Raw genomic sequence first — 12,862 nt, 5'->3', positions numbered from 1 at the left:
GGCAGAGGCAGCTGGATCTCTGTGAAGGCATGGCCAGTTTGAGCTGTTATACAGAGAAACCCTGTCTCGAAATATAAAGGGGGGGGGGGGAGAAAGAGAGAGAGAGAGAGAGAGAGAGAGAGAGAGAGAGGAAGAAGAAGATGAGGAGGAGGAGGAGGAGAGAGACAGAAACAGAGACAGACAAACAGAGAGGAGAGAGACAGAGAGATAGAGAGAGCGACTGACTCTTTGGCAGGAAAGGGCCTGCCTGGCACACGCAGTCCAGCACCAAAGCCAGGACTCTTCTGCTCCTGTGTTAATGCTCTCTAACGTCTTGCCTCATTGAGTACATCAACATGGAGAGATAGCTTAGGCCAAGCTCTCTGACAGGATCCATTTCTCACGAGGGTCTTCCCAGAGTGGCCTGGGTTCTTGCAATAATGATTAGGGTGATACCGTGGCTCCCTCAATTCTCTACCTGGCACTAAATCATTTTTCTTATGTTTTGTTTTGTTTTTCCCCAAGACAGAGTCTTTCTGTGTTAGCCTTGGCTGTCCTGGACTCACTTTGTAGACCAGGTTGGCCTCAAACTCACAGCGATCCACCTGCCTCTGCCTCCCAAGTGCTGGGATTAAAGGTGCGAGACACCACGCCCGGCTATTGCTCATTTTATTGTGTGTAGTCTTACACATGTCACAGCAGACATGTTGAAGTCAGAGGAGGATAACTTTCAATCCACCACATGGGTCCTGAGGGTTGAACTCAGGTCGTCGGAGTCAATGGTAAGCACTCTATCCGCTGTACCATCTAGCCAACCCCTCACTCATATTGTGTTCTGTGCCAGTGATGGAAAGATGCCTCTCCAAGGCAACATCAGTCTGCCCATCTCTTCTGGAAGACTGTCAAGAAATACATCCACTGGATAATCCAAGGAAGTCCAAGGACTGGAGGAAAACACCTATAGAGAGGAAGAGTAGGAGGGTCGTGGCTTGGGGAGTCCTACAACACCAAGACTCTGGAATAAGGTCTTTTTCTCAAGGGCACCTTGGGAAGCGAGAGGAACCAATTATGGTGACTTTTTGTGACACCAAATGCACATTACGTTTCTGTGAAGAAGTGGAAACAGTAAGGAAACTCAAAAGAGAAAACTTGTGTTCAGATTCTGCTTCTGCCACCAAAATGGGGCAGTGAGGGACCCTGATGTCAAGGTTGAAGTCTGGCGTTTCCAGATAGCCTCTGGGCTTGGGACAAGATGACAGACTCGCTTTCTCAGCTGCGTTCCCTCTCCACCTGACCTGGGGAACCCCAGAACCCCTAAGGAGTGTCACACAGCCCTCAGGGGGATTACAAGCCCAGTCATTTCTCCTGATAAGAAATTTGTTCAGGTGCCGGGCATGGTGGCGCACGCCTCTAATCCCATCACTCGGGAGGCAGAGGCAGGTGAATCCCTGTAAGTTCGAGGCCAGCCTGGTCTACAAAGTGAGTCCAGGACAGCCAAGACTACACAGAGAAACCTGTCTCGAAAAGCAAAAAAAAAAAAAAAAAAAGGAAAAAAGAAAGAAAGAAAGAAAGAAAAGAAACTTGTTTAGTGTGCACCTGGGTATGCTAATGAGATGTCTTGGTATCTTTAACTGTACCTGGATTTCTTCCCCCACCCATAGGATAATTAGGTACTGCTTTACCCCTCTTATGATAGGGCTGTGTTGTTACATGGAGGTGAAGTATCCCTGATGTCCCTAGCCCCAGTGAACCAAACACACTCACTCTCAAAACCTCTCCCACTGCCCAAAGTTTATAAGTCCCCGATTTCATATGAAATAAATGTGCTACCATCAGTTTTTCCCATGACTGTCTGAGATTCGTCACTTATTCTGGGGAAGAAAGGGCACTCCCAAGGGCCTTGGTTGTCACTGTAGCCTGCCCTACTGTTGTGAGCACAGTGCTAATCTCCAGAGAAGGAGCCACCCAGATCAGCATCTTACTGGACCCGCATCCTGCCAACTTGTGTTCTGGCTTGACCAGGCATGGGCTTTTGCCTGCACCCCTTACCCTTAATATAGAGTCTTAACCAAAAGCTATAACACTTCAGTATCGTCGCAGGCTTTGGAACACCTGAGTTTCCACTTGCGTCTGGTACCAGCAATCTCACTTAAAAGAGCGAACTGTAACACCCAGCAGAAAATGTACTTCCACCCCCACCCCCACCCCTGGTGAGACAGGAAAGTACCTTATTCAAGGGCACACAACGTATTGGTTGGTAACCTCGTATCTGAACCAAGTTCTCCATTCCAAGTCTATGGCTGTTGGCCCAGAGAACACGGCTGAATATTATTCTATTCTTTCAATCCTTGGATAGTCCCAAGAAAACCACAGCCCTGATCTGGAGCATCTATAGCAACAGGATTTCTTTTCTTCTTCTTCCTCCTGCTCAGATGGGAGTGGGCTCTGCCTACAAAGGGGGGGAGTGGTGGTTCCTGGTACCCCAGCTCCCGAAGAGAAGGTGCTTCCAGCTGGGTCCAAAGAACATGGCACTGCCTAGGGCTAACGAGGCAAGTCAGGACAAGGGTCACCAGGCCCACTCCAGTGCAGAAAGATGTTGCAATGCGAGATGACCCTGGGCCACTAAAAAGTGCCCCAGTAAATATTCTACCTAGCCAGAGGGATGCCAAACAGTTCCACGTCCAGACAAGAAAACAACAATGGTTATGGGACAAGGCCTCGATGAAAAGCCTCCTCCCAGGAGGCACCTCTACCTTCACCTTGGTACAGACACAAATTCATAGCCCTTGGCAGCTCAGCAATGGCCGGACACAGCCTGTGACAGTGCCAGCCCATGTGCGTTAAATGCCCAATGTGGATAGACCTACTAAAAGTCGCAAGGACACTAAGAAGACGAACACTTGGCCCTGTGTTCAAAGGGCTCATGGTCTAGCTTGGAAAGCAGCCTGCACTCTAGAAAACACGCTGCTTACAACAGCGACACACGAAACACAGACTCTGAGGGCCACGGATGGGGCGGGGAAGACCCACGTGACGGTCTCAGAGGGAAAAGAGGCATTTGTACAGTGTGAGGGCTGAGAGGGATTAGGAAGGGACAGGAGGAACAAGAGCAGAGAACCAGGAGAAAAAGAACGATTCCTTAGACTCAGAGCAGCTGGAGGGAGAGGTCATGTCTCCAAACGCAGCAACTACTGTAGGTATCCTGCTTTGAGATGGGTTTTAAAGATGCATTTATTTTTATTTTATGTGTATGGGCATTTTGCCTACATGTGTATGTGTATGTTATGTGTGTGTGTGTGTGTGTGTGTGTGTGTGTGTGTGAATGTGAGTGTGTGTGTGTACATGCACAACACCTGCATAGTGCCTGTGGAGGCCAGAAAAGGGCATCAGATTCTCTGGAACTGGAGTTACAGACAGCTGTGGGAATCGAACCCAGGTCCACTTGCTGCAAGAGCGGGAGTGTCCTCACCTGCCAAGCCAGCTCTCCAGCCCAAGATGGGCTTTTTTTCTTTTTCTTTCTTTCTTTCTTTTTTCTTTTCTTTTGTTTTTGTTTTCCGAGATGGAGTTCCTCTGTTGTAGCCTTGGCTGTCTTGGATTTGCTTTGTAGACCAGGCTGGCCTCAAACTCACATAGATCCACCTACCCCTGCCTCCCTGAGTGCTGGGGTTACAGGTGTGCGCCACCGCACCCGGCCTGCATGATGGACTTTTACAACTTCTTCTTCTCAGGAATCACTTCAGATGAGTCCATGGGCTTCTGTTTTGACACAGAGCCTTATCCCTACTCACCTGGCCTCTCAGCTCTCCAGGGCAGAGCCTGGACCTACCACCCACTAGCAGTCAAGGCAGGGACAGTGATGATCAAATGCAGCGACAGAGGAAAACTGCTCAGCCCAGCTCTTCAAAACAACTGACCACCTCTTAAGATAAAGGTGTTGATATCTGTGGCCACTTGCTGAGCACTTCATACCTACCAAGCTTTGCCCTAAATCTGGAACAAGAACAGGAAAAGTGCTGTTCAGAAGGATGATCAAAGTAGTTACCTATCACCTGCTAATGGAGGTGTAGGATGCCATTGTCTGGGGCATCAGAGCTAGCTGTTCTGTTGGATTTGTTGTTGTTGTTGTTGTTGTTGGTGGTGGTGTGTGTGTGTGTGTGTGTGTGTGTGTGTGTGTGTGTGTGTGTGTGTGTACATGGAGGCCAGAGGTCAATACTGAGCCATGTTCCTAAGGGTCTACCCACCATGCGTGGAGAGTATTTTACTGACAGCATCTCCCCAAGAATTGGCTTTCTTTTAGGGTGTGGTGGCACATGCCTGTAATCTCAGTATACCAGAGAAGAACGAATTTAAGGCCAGTCTGGGCTATACTGTGAGAACCTAACTCAAGAAGAAAAGATCCAGCCAGGCAGTTGTGGTGCACGCCTTTAATCCCAGCATTCAGGAGGCAAAGGCAGGAAGATCTCTGAGCTTGAGGCTAGCCTGGTCTACCAAGTGAGCCCCAGGACAGTCAGAGGCTACACAGAGAAGCCTCCTGTCTAAGAAACAAAACAAAAGATCCAGTGTCCGCTCAGGAGAGGTTGCTTGGTTGGTTTTTTGAGACAAACTTTCTGTGTAGCTTTGGCTGTCCTGGAACTCACTTTGTAGACCAGGCTGGCCTCAAACTCAGAGACCTGTCTCTGCCTCCCTAGTGCTAGGATTAAAGGCATGTGCCACCTCCACCCAGCACAGGGAGAGGTTGTTAACAATGGAGTTCAGTTGCCTAAATGTGCACAGGTACAAGAAATGCTAGCAGCAGCAGGGCAGAGGACACAAATCACATGATCACCCAGCCGAAAGCCATTTTCTTCTCTGTGCAGAAATTCCTCTCAGCAGCTCTGACCATGGCATGAAAGTCAGTTGACCCTGCAGCCATCCCAGAGATGACGGGCAGATTCAGATTTGGGCCTTGGTCCCTGCCTGAGTTAGGTCATGGAGAAAGGGTAGCCTTATCTCCAAGAAGGAGGTCCCACCAGTTAGACAGCCTAAGTGTGGAGGAGGAAACACTCCCTGCGCCCTTGGAAAGGCTAGGTCAAGCAACCAGATTTCCTGGTGCCCTGGGACTGAACACTTTTTGTTTGTTTGTTTTGTTTTGTTATATTTTGTTTTTTGAGACAGAGTTTCTCTGTGAAACCTTGGCTGTCCTGGACTCCCTTTGTAGACCAGGCTGGCCTTGAACCCACAGCGATCTGCTTGCCTCTGCCTCCCACGTGCTGGGATTAAAGGTGTGCGCCACCACCACCTGGCTGGAACACTCTTTTTGTTTATTTTGGTTTTTTGGTTTTTTCGAGACAGGGTTTCTCTGTGTAGCCCTGGCTATCCTGGACTTGCTTTGAAGACCAGGCTGGCCTCGAACTCACAACAATCCACCTGCCTCTGCCTCCTGAGTGCTGGGATTAAAGGCACGCGCCACTGTGCCCAGCTCGGAACACTCTTTTTTAAAAAAAAAAAATTTTTTTATTATATATGTATGTGTGAACGTCTGCATGCATGTGTGTGCACCATATGCATGCCTAATACATGTGGAAGGCAGAAGGTGTCTGATCCTCTGGAACTGGAGTTAAAAACTGTTCTAAGTCACTAGGCGAGTACTGGAAGCCAAAGCCAAATTCTCTGCAAGAGCAACAAATACTCTTAACTGCTGAGCCATCACTCCAGAAACCCACAAACAACGCTGTTGCTGCCGCTGCCGCCATCTATTGATGAGACAGGGTCTCACTATGTAGCCCTGGCTATCCTGGAACTCAGTCTGAAGACCAGGCTAGCTTCAAACTCAGAATGCCTGCCTCTGCCTCCTGGTGCTGGGATGAAAGGTATGTGCCACCAGGCCAGGAACTTTTGTTTTCATTTGGACATTGGATGCTAAAGGATGGAGATTCCAAAAACAAAACAAAACAAAACCACAGAGGACTCATACTGTGCGTGTGGTGCTTTGATAGCCCTGTGAGTTAGCGACCAACCCAGGACAAGTAAACAAAGCCTAGAAGACAGCCAAGCTGCTCACATCAAACACTTCACAGTGGCTGAGCCTAGATCATGTGTAGACTCAGTGACTCCAGAGCTCAAAAGTAGTGCTGCTAAGCCAGGCACTGTGGTGCACACCGGTAATCCCAGCACTTGAGGAAGCAGAGGCTGGCGGATCTCTGTGAGTTTGAGGCCAGCCTGGTCTACAAAGCAAGTCCAGGGCAGCCAAGGCTATTACACAAACCCTCTCTTGGAGACCTTGTACTTAAGACAGCCATGCCCACACCCAAGCATCCTTGGGACCCCACCAGCCACCATATGGTGCTAACTTCCCAGTTAGCTGCTTGAACATGTTTTTAAGGCTCCATCACAAGCCCAAGGGGTCCTGGGTTGGTTTCATGTTTACCAACAATGCTCTTTACCTAGCAGGGAAGCCAACACAATTGTAAAAACAACCATCCACTTCCTTTGGGCTCTGTCCATCATGCTAGGCTGAAGAGAATGTCCAGTCCTGACTCACTGATAAAGTTTCTCCCAATAGCTTGTTTGTTTTTTCAACATAGGGTTTCTCCATGAGGCCTAGGCTGTTCTGGAACTCACTCTGTAGACCAGTCTGGCCTTGAACTCACAGAGATCCCCAGTACTGGGATTAAAGGCATATGTGACCACGGTCCTGCTTCTCTCGATTTTATTTTTTTTTTTTTTTAAGATTTATTTATTTATCATGTATACAGTGTGTGCCTGCATGTATACCTGCACCACAGAAGAGGGCAGCAGATCACATTATAGATGGTTGTGAGCCACCATGTGGTTGCTGGGAATTGAACTCAGGAGCTTTGGAAGAGCAGCCAGTGCTCTTAACCTCTGAGCCATCTCTCCAGCCCTTCTCCTGATTTTAAATACACTGGAAATGGCAGCGTGGGGGCACTGTCCTGGTGTTCCTCAGGGTTAGTGATGCCCATGGGTAAAGGATAGATTGGGAAACCAGACCTCACCCCTACCTCTCGCCTACAACAGCCAGTAAAACAGACATTCCCTAGTGTCTTTTCCACCAAGTGACTAAAAGATTTTTAAATGGATGTTATCAGCAGCCAATATTTTTGTTAAGAAAATGTGGTGGTGGTAGGGGGGGTGTTTCCAACAAATATTAACATTTCTGCTTTGCCTTTTGTGGAATTAAATTATTTATGATAATTTAAAGGGGCGGGGCGGGGTGGGGGGAGTGCTGGACCAGCGCCAGGAGTCACTGTCAATTCCCAGCTCTGACTCACAGTGGCTAGTTCGTTATGTTCTCTAAGCCTCTGCGCTAAGCAGAACATAAAAAAAGAAGATTTCACAGCGCCCCAGACTGCTGCAAGGACTAAGGCAGGCCATGCACCTGTGCCTAGTGCAGACTGGAGTCTAGAGAGGACAGCCTCTGATGCCCAAGTCTCCTTCCCTTCCTCCCGCCTCAGCCCCTCTCCGAAAGTGGGAGGATTCACCTGGGTGTACTGGGGTTCTGACAGAGGCTCCTATGAGCCCTGAACGCCAGGTGACCCTGTGTGGAGAGTGAGGGGGACGACAGAGCGGCTTTTCTTCCCCTTCCTCTTTCACGAAGACCTGTTTACGGCCTGCTTCCTTCTCCTCCCTGGCTGCCCACTTTAAGTTCTGCTGTGTAAACAGTCAGCTCTCCTGAAGGGGAGCAGGAGCAGGCACATTTTTCTCAGCAAGGGGCCAAATGGTAAATATTTGAGGCACTGGAGACCAAAAAACAAGATCCACATGATCATCTAGGTATTATATAACGTGGGAAACCTCCACACTTCTGCAAGTTTTTAAGTGTTGTAAGTCTACATATACTAAGTAACTCAAGACTTTTTTTTTTATGATAATGGTTCCCAGTTGAAAATGGGGGTACATATAACATTTTCCTTGCTTAGGGTTCTAGGTTAGAGTTCCCTAACATCAAATACACTGGGAAATTTTACTTATAAAACCTATCCTAGGACAAGAGGCAGAGGCACGTGGACCTTTTTAAGTTCTAGGCCAGCCTGGTCTACATATTGAGTTCCAAGCCAGTCAGAGTGACAGAGTGAAAGACTTTCTCTCTCTCTCTCTCTCTCTCTCTCTCTCTCTCTCTCTCTCTCTCTCTCTCTCTCACACACACACACACACACACACACACACACACACACACACTTGAATAAAAACAAAGCAAAAAAAAAAAATCCTAATGTCTTAGTTAGGGTTTCTATTGATGCAACAAAACACCATGTCCAAAAAGCAAGTTGGGAGTTAAAGGGTGATATCAGCTTACACTTCCACATTGCTGCTCATCACCAAAGGAAGTCAGACAGGAACTCAAGCAGGGCAGGATCCTGGAGGCAGAAGCTGAGGGAAAGGCCACGGAAGGGGTGCTGCTTACCCGGTCGCTTCACAGGGCTTGCTCAGCCTGCTTTTTTATAGAACCTAGGACCACCAGCTCAGGAACAGCACCACCTACAATGAGCCGGGCCCTCCCCCGTTGATCACTAATTGAGAAAATGCCTCACAGCTGGATCTCATGGAGAGTTTCCTCAACTGAGGCTCCTTCCTCTCTGAGGACTGTAGCTCGTGTCAAGCTGACACACAAAACCAGCCAGTATACCTGATAAGCTCCAAGGCCTGTCATACACAGGTCATTTAAATTTTTTGTGTAGGACTATAGTTTTCTGTCCCCTGGACTAGCCAATTTGGAATGAAGTCCTTAGCTTCAAAAGTCTACTTTGGGTCTGGGCAATACGAAGAGGCAGAAAGCTATGGCTGTCCCTTTGTGGGGGGCCCTGGGTGGCAGGGGCTGGCAGGACCCTCCCACCTGCACTGCTTGCACATTGAGCCCTGGGTGCTTTACAGCAGATGAGTTGGTGGGGAGCCTCAAAGCCCCAGACCTGGTCTCCCCAGCAAGAGGGGGGGAATGAGAGCTCACTCCTGTTTCCTTTCAAAAGCACCCCTTCCTCAACCACCTACTTTTAATGATTAAAAAATAAGATGCCAGCCATCAGATACTATATAGAGGGGTTTGTTATAAGAGTGTGGGAGAGCAGGGAAGTGAGGGGGTACCCCAGAGAGACAGGGAAATAGGGAGATAGAGATAGCAAGAGCAGAAGAGGGAGGAAGAGAATACGAGGGAAGGACGAGGTGGGTGTGTCCTTTCTCTATATCCCTGGGCAGGGCCACGCCCAGTGGCAGGGAAGCAATGACATCACAGGTAGGCAGCCTAGCGCAGAATCCTAACACCCACTCTCCCAATGGCACTCTGCCTGCATGCATCCGAGAGAGCAAGCGGAAGCCTGGGACTAGCATTCTGGGCTCCCTTTGACGTCATCCCTTTGACAGCTGGGGAAAGGAGCAGCTCTGCCCTCCCCACCCCCCACATCCCCCACCCCGGTCCTGGCCAGCCTGCGTCAGTGGAGCGCCTTGCCTCCGTCATCCATGAAACAAGGATAATTGTATGTGCCCTACCTTCCTTGCTGTGCCTAGAGCTTCACATTATCCATGAAATGTAGCAAAATGAAACAGCAACACTATGGGGGGGAAAGTAAAGAAACAAATGCGATAAAGTTTACAGTTAAGGGAAAAGTAAACAAGATTTTAACTACTTGAAATTCCCATTGAAAATATCTTAACATTCCTTCACAAAACTCCTTAACTGTTACACACACACACACACCAATGAGTGAGAATTGGCAAAGCCACAAGGAGATGCACACCTGTTGGAGACACAGCACACTGCTTACTATTTCTCTTTCAACCTCTAAGCAAATCAGCCATCCCTAACTCTTGCTTTAGTATGCCATGTCTGGGGACACGCCCACCAAAAATAATGCCAAGAAAGGACACTGAGCAAATGAGTTCACAGAAACACTCTTATTTTTAACATAAAAACAAAAACAAGCCGGGTGTGGTGGCCCACGCCTTTAATCCCAGCACTCGTGAGGCAGAGGCAGAAGGATCGCTGTGAGTTCGAGGCCAGCCTGGTCTACAAAGCGAGTTCAGGACAGCCAAGACTACACAGAGAGACCCTGTCTCAAAACAAAAAACAAAAAACAAAAACAAAAACAAAAACTGGGCATGGTGGCACACGCCTTTAATCCCAGCACTCAGAAGGATCACTGTGAGTTCAAGGCCAGCCTGGTCTACAAAGTGAGCCTGGGACAGCCACGACTACACAAAGAAACCCTGTCTTAAAAAACCAAAACAACAACAAACCAGAAATGCTAATTGAGAATGTTTATAGAGGAGAATAGAACAAAGTTAACCAAGCTATACTTACTTTTTAAAAGGCCAGTCTTTTAAAAAATACCAGCATCCCATAGTACAAAATTAAAGATGGCTAGAGAGCTGTGACAATGAAATGCCACGCTTATTCCTGTATGGAGTCTTGTAAAGTAGGGAGAAATGCTACAAGGAACACTGGCAGGCAGCTCAGTTGCCAGGGTGCTTGCCTACCATGCACAAAGCCGTGGGTTCCATCCCGAGCCCCTACATAAGCCCAGCACGCTGTAACCACTCAGGAAGCAAAGGAGGAAGAAAAATCAAGTCAAAGTCATCCTCAGCTACAATAGCAAGTTCAAAGCTGGCCTGGTCTGTCTTCAGAAAAAAGAAAACGCCGATGGGAGAGCCAGGCTGGTGACAGGTACCTGTAAGCCCAGCACCCAGAAGACAGGGCCAGCAGGAATGCCAGTTTGAGACCAGCCTGAGTTATACACAAATCCAAGGCAAGCCTGGGCTACTTAGTGAGATTCTCTCTCTCTCTCTCTCTCTCTCAACAAACAAACATACAAACAAAACCATAAATGGAAAGGTTGAGCGAGAAAAAAGGGGGTAGTAGTAATACTATGGTAAAAGTTGGGGTATTAGCAAGCAAAGGCCCTTATTCCCAAGCCTGATGAACTGAATTCCATCCCTCAGACCCACGTGGTTGAAGAAGAGAACTGACTTCCTCAAGTGTCCTCTGACTTACACACATATACACACACAAAAAAATAAATAAATAAATAAATAAATAAATAAATAAATAAATATAATATTTTAATTTGGGTGATATCTAGGTGAAAGCTCACAGGAGGACCATAATTTTTTTTACAATTTTTTTCTATTACATTTGAAAGTTAAATATATGAACTCTGGGTATACACAAAGGTATATATATTTTGCGGGGGGGGGGGGGTTTGATTTTTCAAGACAGGGTTTCTCTATCTAGCCTTGGCTGTCCTGGACTTGCTTTGTAGACTAAGATGGCCTCGAACTCACAGCAATCTGCCTGCCTCTGCCTCCCAAGTGCTGGAATTAAAGGCGTGTGCCACCACGCCTGGCTTTTTTTTTTTTTTTTTTAAGATTTCTCTAGACATGGTTTCTCTGTGTAACAGGCCTGGCTGTCCTAGACTGCTTTGTAGAACAGGCTGGCCTTGAACTCACAAAGATCCTTCTGCCTCTGCCTCTAGAGTGCTGGGATTAAAGGCATGCTCCACCATGCCCAACTCAGTAATTTTTTAAATTTTATTTATTATGTATACAGTATGCATCCGATCACATTATAGATGGCTGTGAGCCACCATGTGGTGTTGGGAATTGAACTCAGGACCTCTGCAAGAGCAGTCAGTGCTCTTAACCACTGAGCCATCTCTCCAGCCTCCAATAATTTTTTTTTAATGAGTCAAAAAACCCACACAAAATCTACATGCTGATAATATACAAATAGAAAATAAAGTACAAGCCGGGGGCAATGGTGCACGCCTGTAATCCCAGCACTAGGGGAGGCAGAGGCAAGTGGATTTCTGTGAGTATGAGACCAGGACAGCCAAACAACAACAACAAGAAAACAAATCTTTAAAAAAGGAAGAAAGAAAGTAAAGAGCATCCATAAATCCAGGGTAGATGATGATGGCTTCAAAGAAGCCTCAGGGGACCATCTCAGCTCTTAGGTTCTCACATGCAACTGGGCTCCTTGAGACCCGCCCATCGTGGGGAACAATTTGCATGTATGCTGAGCTCCTTGCAGCTACTTTGTTTGAGTGGCTTTGTGCTTTGTTTTCCTCACAATGGGTGATGAGCAGTCCTCCCTCCCTGGTCTAGGGCTCTTCTGCCATCCAGGGCTCTCTTCAGGCAGCCCTGGCTCTCCACCCTGTTTTGCTCTTTTACACAAGCCCCAGGCCCACCACTCCTGAGCCCTGACACAGTCCTCACTCTATGGATCCCTTCCCTTCCCACACGCTCTGGGTAGTCATGAGAAGCTGCCCCTCCCAAGGCAGTAGCTTTCTCCTCTAAACTCCTGGTACATGTTTTTGGGGTCCCTCCATTAGCACATGATCTACTCCATATGCTCATTTCATTTGCTTTTCAGAATACTCCTGGGCCCAAGTTGAGCCTTAAGCTCTGTGGGGCAAGAACTGAGCCCCAACTCTCCTGTGCTGGCACTACCCAATAGACAATAGGTACCTCAGATGTTGCCTAAAGCACAAGAGGGAACCCATACATCACACACACACACACACACACACACACACACACACACACACACACACACACACCTCTTATAGAAACCACTGGCTTATAGTCTAGGGCACAGCTACAGCCCAGAAGTCTTCCTTGATGCCAACACCAAGCATGTCTACACTAGGCCCCGGAAGCTCAGACCCACCAGGGGTGACAAGAAGGACCTCACTCTACTGTGCCATTTCACATCCATCTGGCTCACACTGGCCTCCAACCTTCAAAGACCCTTGATTCGTTTCATAGGCCAAGAGCTCCAAGAGACCAGACCCATGGGACAGGCAAGCCCCCCATCAAAGTCTACTGTGGAGCTGGCAGAACCAGAGATAGGCAGAGGTAAGTCATGCTTGCTCCCGAGCATCGAAGGGGCTGC

General features: G+C 48.0%; 1 protein-coding gene across 6 annotated transcripts in view; it reads right to left on the bottom strand.

The window, feature by feature from the left end:
- Window positions 1-12,862, bottom strand: part of DAPK2 (death associated protein kinase 2) — a 124,332-nt gene that overhangs the window by 96,682 nt on the left and 14,788 nt on the right. Inside the window, exon 1 of one of the 6 annotated variants that reach the window (XM_084782384.1) lies at window positions 9,460-9,514. The exons of the other annotated variants lie outside the window; for them this stretch is intronic. The gene's annotated coding sequence lies outside the window, so the exon portion shown is untranslated. Of the gene's footprint in view, window positions 1-9,459; window positions 9,515-12,862 lie in introns of those variants that run through there. 6 annotated transcript variants of the gene reach the window in all.

Source organism: Acomys minous, assembly GCF_964271855.1.
Source record: "Acomys minous genome assembly, chromosome: 5".
Taxonomy (NCBI): Eukaryota; Metazoa; Chordata; class Mammalia; order Rodentia; family Muridae; genus Acomys; species Acomys minous.
Note: the sequence above shows the minus strand (reverse complement) of the source record. Positions and strands in the feature narration are given on the sequence as shown.